At 42.6% G+C, this 8,328-nt stretch overlaps 1 pseudogene; it reads right to left on the bottom strand.

The window, feature by feature from the left end:
• Nucleotides 1–59: 59 nt before the first annotated feature.
• LOC117088601 lies at nucleotides 60–6,511 on the bottom strand (annotated as a pseudogene).
• Between the last annotated feature and the right edge of the window lie 1,817 nt (nucleotides 6,512–8,328).

Below are 8,328 nucleotides of genomic sequence, written 5' to 3'. Positions count from 1 at the left end.
CAAGAGGCAGTCCTTACGACAAAATTTTTTAAAACATTAGCCAGATGTGGTGGCACGCCTTAAGGGCAAGAGGAGTGAGACTGGCCTAAAGCCCCCTCTCCCTGCAAGAGGAGAAGAACCCAAACATGGAGTTCTACTTGAAGAACCTGGTGCTGACCTCGCTGAACCTCTTCTTTGCAGGCACCGAGACTGTCAGCACCACCCTGCGCTATGGTTTCCTGCTGTTCATGAAGCACCCAGAGGTGGAGGGAAGGCTGGAGGGGGAGGGAAGTGGAGGTCTATACAAATTCAGAAGGTTAACATTTCTGCATCATCATTTGTTAAGAGTTTTATACATTTGTAAATTTATATTTTTATGTTACTGAACATTTGGCCTTAGAAATTTAAATTCTATACCCTACTGTCCTTACACATTCAAATCTTTTAACTTTAACTTAAATGCTTAAAGTCTTACACTTCAAAACTTTAAATTTCTAAGTTTCTGAAATTCTAAGACTCAGAACTGCAGTTGTAACTCTCTGGCATGTATAAGGTATAAGATTTTAAGTTTCCAAGTTCCTAAATTTTCCAAATTCCTAAAATTTCTAGATTCAAAGTCTGTTTTAAAGCTGTAACAGTTTATACTTTTACAGTTTCTATATCCATCTACAGATAAAAGTAAACCCTATGAAATAATGCTTGTTTTTTTGTTTGTTTGTTTTGTGTTGTTTTGCCCTCAATGTTTGCAGATTGGTTGAAAGTTGCAGGGACTAGAGGTTGGGGAGATGAGAGGGAAGGACCAGTGGAAGAAGAGGAGGTACCTGGTGCATCTTGATGAGAAAGCAGTCAATGAAGTCCCGAGGGTTTTGGGGGTCAAAGGATGCTTCGTTGATCTTGACCCTGGAGGCAATGAAGTCCTTGAGCTCTTCTATCAAGTAGTAGACGCGATTGTGTCTTCCTGGCAAATACTGCATGATTCCAGAGTACATGTCATAGAGCTGTGGGAATAGGTAAGGGGACTTTGTCACTGATGGGCGCCAGGGGCCCACATGGGCTGAGTCTGGAGTTGGACAGCTGGGCTCAAAGTCCAGTGCTGGGTCTAAGAATCAGGTGAGGCCCTTTTGCTTCATGGAACTTGGGTCCTATTGAGACAGTAGTTCCCCCTTCACCTTGGTTCTGCCTTCCACCATTGCAGTTACGTGTGCAGTCAACTGCAGTCTAAAAATACCACATATAGTAAGATATTTTGAGAGAGAAAGAGTAAGTACATTCACATAACTGTTGTTAGAATATATTGTTATAATTGTTCTATTTTATTACTTATGAATGCCAGTCTCTTACTGCACTCAATTTATACATTGAATTTTATCATGATATGTATATATCAGAAAAACTTAGTATCTATAGAATTGGTTACTATCCATGGCTTGAGGCATCCACTGGGGGTCTTGAACATATCCCCCAGCAATGAGGGGGAACTACTGTACTAACCTCCCGGGGGTGTGGGGAGGATCAAGTGGGGTATAGGAAGGTGTTTAGTTAACTGAGGTTGGTGCATGGAAAGAGAGGTGGCTGGGTAGGCACCTGTGCCCAGGGAGTGCTCATCTCAATGAAACTCTCATTGATCAACCTCAGCAGATTCAGGAACTGCTTGTCCTCATAGTCGAAGCAACTTCCAAAGACAACAGAACTGATGACGCTGGAAATGCTGCAGCTCAGCAGGAAAGTGGGGTCGATGGGGACACCTGGGCAGTGGAAATTGTCTATGTTGGAGGTAATAGTCATGAATATGGGGTGTGGAGTCACAGTGATGCATCTGAGTCCCAGCACTACTGCTTAATTGCATGTGTGAGCCACCTCATTTTTGTGTTTTGGGTCTAGATTGGCCAATTGGCAAATTGGCTTGGGAACCATTTCACTGATTCATGAGGATTCAATATCATTATCTGTATAAAATAATTAGCACAAAGCCTGGCATACAGTAAGCACTCAAGAAAACCCAGCTGAGATTAATCATTATTTTTTATTATTATTACTTAAATGTGTTGATGTTAGAGACTTACATATTTGGGTAAAGTGGGATAAGGTACACATTATAAAAGTTCCTGAATTCTGTCTAGCTCTACCGAACATTCCATTTGGGCAATTAAAAAAATCCTTCCCGGCCGGGCGTGGTGGCTCATGCCTGTAACCCCAGCACTTTAGGAGGCCGAGGTGGGCAGATCACGAGGTCAGGAGTTGGAGACCAGCCTGGCCAACATGGTAAAACCCCATCTCTACTAAAAATACGACAATTAGCCAGGGGTGGTGGCAGGTGCCTGTAATCCCAGCTACTCAGGAGGCTGAGGTAGGAGAATGGCTTGAAGCTGGGAGGGGGAGGTTGCAGTGAGCTGAGATCATGCCATTGCACTCCAGCCTGGGCAACAAGAGCAAGATTCTGTCTCAAAACAAAACAAAACAAAATCCTTCCCTTGCCCTTACCTACACCTTCTGTAAAACAAGATCGGTCGATCTGGGAAGAATTTCTCCAGAATAATGCACATATTCACAAATACACAATTTTATGAATAATTTCTGGGGTACATGGGCATTTGAAGCTTTTATATAGACCTGTTAATCACCCATGTAGACTAGGCAAGGAGCCTCGGATGTAGAGAAAATGTGTCTCTATTTCTACCTCTTGTCTATTTTTCTCTGTTTTTTTTTTCAGCCTCTGTGTCTTTTCTCTATAGACCCAGTGTTTCTAGACCTTACTTTTTGGTGGGACTGAACTCTTTTAAAACCACAATGAAATGAGTATAGAGTTTCAGATTTGCAAGATAAAAAAGTTCAAAAGATCTTTTTCACAACATGAATATACTTAACACTACTGAACTGGACACTTAAAATGGTGAATATGGTAAATTTTATGTTATGTATTTTTTTACCACAATACAGATATAAAAATATAATGAAATTTGAGTCTGTCTTCAGGAAAAGTCACAAAGTCACATGTCACCAAAATCTGCATAGGATATCAAGAGCTCACAGACCCCCTGAGATCCACTGATTACAGTTTCCAGATGAGTGGTCCCTAAGGGTCATCCATATTAACTGTTCCATTGTTGTTGTTGTTTTGTTGTTTTGTTTTTGTTTTTGTTTTTTTTAAGAGACAGAGTGTCACCGTATCTGCCATACTGAAGTGCAGTGGCATGATCATAGCTCACTGCAGCCTTGAGCTCCTGGACTCAAGCAACCTCCAGCCTCAGCCTCACAAGTGGCTGACACTACAGGCCTGTGCCACCATGCCCAGCTCATGTAAACTCTTAATACGGAAGCTGGCCAGAAATCCCAGTGGATTCTTAATATTTTCCCTCTTCTTCCATTCCAGAGCTTTCCCCCACCAAAGCCCATCTTCTTATGACTGAGAGCTCCATAACCACCCAGTCACCTAGTGGCCCTCCCCCTTGTGGCCCCCATACCCTTGGTCTTCCAGAAGTCCTCCAGTAGGTAGCTGGCCTCATCCTGAATTCGTTCCTCAATGCTCCGCTTTCCTATCCCAAAGTCCCAAAGGATAGTCAGGGAGAAGCGTTGGAGAATCCTCCATCGTTCTCCATTGGCCAGAGCTACACCTGCCAAGATCTCAGTCTCAGGCTTCTGCCTCCCTCCCCTTGCTGTGTTCAACCCGGTGCTACACAGTGATAGGGAAAGATTGTGAAAGCTCTAGACTGTGCTGTCCAGGAAGCCATCCCCAACCTTCAAGGCTCAATCAAGAGAGTGAGGTTCCCTCTCTGCAGGATCCTCGGAAAGAAAAAGAAAAAACTTCAGACTGAGGTGGAGGAAAAGGGAATCAGTGCAGGAGTGATGGGAGAGATCAAACAGTGTTTCTTACAGGAAGGAGAGGTGGAATTGGATAAATAAAAAAATAACTGAGTGAATGACGGTTGGAGAGTGAATAGAGAGATTGATAGATGTATGAATGATGAAAGCATTAATGAATGGATGGAATGATAAATAGATTAATAAATAGAAAGTTAATTGACCAATGTATAGATAATAGAGTAAAAGATATTTTTATAGAAAGAATAATGAATGGATTTTCTGATGGATATGGATCGATGGACAGAAGGAAGAAAAGGTAATAGATAGATAGACAGCATGTGGTGAGCCTGCTTGGAATTGAAGGACGTGGGCAGTTAGAGATGGATGCATGGGAGAAAGAGACCTAACTAAGTGAAGGACGCAGAGACCTATGGGGTTAGGTATGTGTATGAGTATAGGAAGATGAGAAATAAGGTTGGTTGTGAGGGCTATGAGGCTTGGCTATGGGTGCATAAAGAATATCACTAAACCCCCAGGCTCGGTGGCTCACACCTGTAATCCCAGCACTTTGGGAGGCTGAGGTGGGCAGATCACCTGAGGTTGGGAGTTCAAGACCAGCCCGACCAACATGGAGAAACCCCATCTCGACTTAAAATACAAAATTAGCCGTGTGTGGTGGTGCATGCCTGTAATCCCAGCTACTCAGGAGACTGAGGCACGAGAATCACTTGAACCCAGGAGGTAGAGGTTGTGGTGAGCCGAGATCATGCCATTGCACTCCAGCCTGGGTAACAAGAGTCAAATTCTGTCTCAAAAAAAATGTGTGTATATATATATATATAAATATATATATTATATATATTGCTATTCCATTAAAAATAATAGCAGAAATAACACAGAAAACAGTTTAGAGTCAGATAGCATAGGCTCAAAATAAAATGATCCTACCACTTACTGTGTGACATTATCTAACCTTTATCTTAGCTTTTTCTTTTCTTTTCTTTTCTTTTTTTTTTTTTTTTGATAGAGTTTCACTCTTGTTGCCCAAGCTGGAGTACAATGGTGCGATCTCAGCTCACTATAACCTTTGCCTCCAGGGTTCAAGCGATTCTCCTGTCTCAACCTCCTGAGCACCTGGGATTACAGGCGTGCACCACCACGCCCAGCTAATTTTTTTTAATTTTTAGTAGAAATGGGGTTTCACCATGTTGGCCAGGCTGGTCTCGAACTCCTGACCTCAGGTGATCCGCCTGCCTGAACCTCCCAAAGTGCTGGGATTACAGGTGTGAGCCACCATGCCCAGCCTATCTTAGCTTTTTCATTGACGACATTAGTATAATGTTAACAGCTCTCCTAAGGGAGGCAATGCAATAAGTCATGTAGAGGCTGGACGCGGTGGCTCAAGCCTGTAATCCCAGCACTTTGGGAGGCCGAGGCGGGTGGATCAGGTCAGGAGATCGAGACTATCCTGGCTAACACGGTGAAACCCTGTCTCTACTAAAAAACACAAAAAACTAGCCGGGCGTGGTGGCGGGCGCCTGTAGTCCCAGCTACTCGGGAGGCTGAGGCAGGAGAATGGCGGGAAACCGGGAGGCGGAGCTTGCAGTGAGCTGAAGTGAGCTGAGAGCCGGCCACTGCACTCCAGCCTGGGTGGCAGAGCGAGACTCCATCTCAAAAAAAAAATAAAAATAATAAAAATAAGTCATGTAGAGTACTTACTTACCAAAGAACCTGGCATAGAGGGAGTGCATTGCAGTCATTTCTGGTTTTATTGTTTTTGTTGTTGTTGCTACCTACCATGACCTTGGAAGTTTCGCTCTATTGAAGCCAGTTCTCCACGGCCACTGAATTCATCCGCTTGGTCTACCAAGGCTTCCTTCACTGCTTCATGTCCACATAAAACCACCACTGTCCGGAGACCCATGTACACAGTGAACACAGGGCCGTATTTCTCCCTGAGCTTGGAGTGAAGGAAAACACAAGAGGAGGGGCTGATTGGAGTACCAACTATAGGCCAATCGAGGATTTTAGAGGATGGTGATTTCCGGGGGATATAAACATGGTACTGAGGAATCAAGGTAAATCTGGGCTTGGAAGGACTATTGGGAAACAGGTGCAGAAGTCTTGGCTTCTATCATCCTAGGCAAAAGCTCATCCCTCCCCACAAGACTTACTATTCTCATCTATAAAATAATGGACCTGGATTCAACAAATTCCAAGATTCATACTTCTCTCTCTGAAATGTTAAATTTCTAGAATCTGAAGACTTCATGATACCAAGTCTCAAAGTGCTAAGACAACCTGAGTCAAAGAATCCTGTGTTTAAAAATATAATGTACTGTGATTCCAAAGTCCTGAGATCATGAAAATCTTATTTCAGTGCACTGAGAATGTGTGTTTCCAACATTTCAGGATTCTGGAATTTCAGAATTCTAAGGTTTGCAAAGTCTGTGCTTCTGAGAGTCTATCTTTAGAAGGCATAAGGTTCTATGTGAATCTGGCTATGGGATTAGTTGCTCTTAGCCTTGTTAGAGGAGACAGACACACTCACCTTCATGAAAGACTGAAACGTAGCATCAGTTCGAACTTGCAGCAGGTTCCCCAGGAAAGGAATTGGTCTAGGACCTGGGGGCAGCTTTCCTGCCTTGTTCATTCATTTCCAGGCAATGAGGATGAGCAGGCAAGACAAGCAGAGTGCCAGAAAGATGGTGACAGCCCCTCCCAGCTCCATGATGCCAGGTCAACAGGTTCTATCCTGGGCACCAGATCCTGCCTAAATAGGTCCTGAGAGATCATCTTATACCAAAATCTGAACACCCTGGGATTCAAATTTTCCAGGTTTGAATGTCATCAGGGAAGAGATTGCTTTATTTGGGGGGTGGTTATATAACCTATAATCGCCCATCTGAATAAGGGTAAATTGAATTCACACAGGGAAATCCTCTGGGGCCATTCCCCTTTCTTCATATTTCCAGTCTGCCTGTTCTTCTCTCTCAGCTCAACAGAATTGAACAGAATTTCTTGGTGGGGTGTAAAGAGGCAGATTATTCTCTTTTTAGGCTATTGATTTTAGGATCCAGACAATATGGGTACAAGTGGCAGCTCTGTCTTTTCTTCACTGGGCGAGTCACTTAACCTCTGGGACTTGTTTCCCCATCTATCAAATAGGGAAACCATGTTGTTTTATTTTTATTTTATTTTTATTTATTTATTTATTTATTTTTTGAGACAGATTCTCACTCTGTCACCCAAGCTGGAGTGTAGTGGCATGATCTCATTTCACTACAACTTCTGCCTCCCAGGTTCAAGCGATTCTCATGTCTCAGCCTCCCAAGTAGCTAGGACTACAGGTGCATACCATCATGTCCAGCTAATTTTCGTATTTTTCTAGAGATGTGGTTTCACCATATTGGCCAGGCTGGTCTCAAACTCCTGGCCTCAAGTGATCCACCCCCCTCAGCCTCCTAAAATGCTGGAATTACAGGCGTAAGCCACCACAGCTGGCAGACCATGTTGTTTTAGAAAGCCTTGATAGACAATAAGGAAAACTCTTTGTTCATTATTTAATTAAGGTAACCCTAATTAATCAGTTATTAAATTTTTTTGAATTGACACATAATAATTGTACATATGTGTGGGGTACAGTGTGATGTTTTGATACATGTATGCAATGTATAACAATCAAATTCAGGTAATTATTATATCCATTACTGAGACATTTGTCATTTCTTTGTAGGAAGAACATTCAAAATCCTCTCTTCTAACTATTTTGAAATATGCAATGTATTACTGTTAACTACAGCCACCCTACTGTGTAATGGAACACTAGAATATTAATAAGCAAAGTAAGCTGAAGATTTAGAAAACAAGAGAAATAAATCAATTGAAAGGGTTTTGTTCAAAAAGTTCTTGTTTTCTACTCAAGATAATGTTAAATAACAATAATCAAAGATTGCCTGTGTTGGTGTATCAGAACTTTGCTGTAGCAAATTTAAAAAAAGAGAAAAAAGAACTTTGCTGTAGTGTGTGTCGGGGTGTGTGTGTGTGTGTGTGTGTGTGTGTGTATTTGGAAAGTCTAAGGTGTAGGGATCACCCCTGAACCACAGTCTCTGGAGGGGAACGTCTCTTCCAGCACAATTAGTGATTGTGCTCCTTAATAATCTAAAGTGATTCACTACCTTTTCTGCACCAAATATTGTCAAAGCCTTAATGTTCTGAAATGAACTTCCTGGATATTATATCCTACCCACATATGCTATTTGTCAAAATTCAATGTCCTTTTCACGCGACTGTATTCTCAGACTTGGAAACTGAATCCCTCAAGGTATCTGTAGGTTTAGGAAATGGGGTTTGGCTGGCTGAGCTGAGGCATCCTGTGTCCAGAAGTGGTGGAAATTCTGGGAAAACTGAGTGACTCACACACAGTGCCACCTTTTGTCTCTTGGATCTGCTGCTAGAATGTCTTTCTTGGAGTAGAGACTCAGCTCAGCCCATCTCCTTGACTCTCTTAGCTTTCGTCTCCCCATCCCATTCTGATTCTCACCCCCC

The sequence above is a fragment of the Trachypithecus francoisi genome, unplaced genomic scaffold (assembly GCF_009764315.1).
Source record: "Trachypithecus francoisi isolate TF-2019V2 unplaced genomic scaffold, Tfra_2.0 Contig00771, whole genome shotgun sequence".
NCBI classification, from domain to species: domain Eukaryota; kingdom Metazoa; phylum Chordata; class Mammalia; order Primates; family Cercopithecidae; genus Trachypithecus; species Trachypithecus francoisi.
Note: the sequence above shows the minus strand (reverse complement) of the source record. Positions and strands in the feature narration are given on the sequence as shown.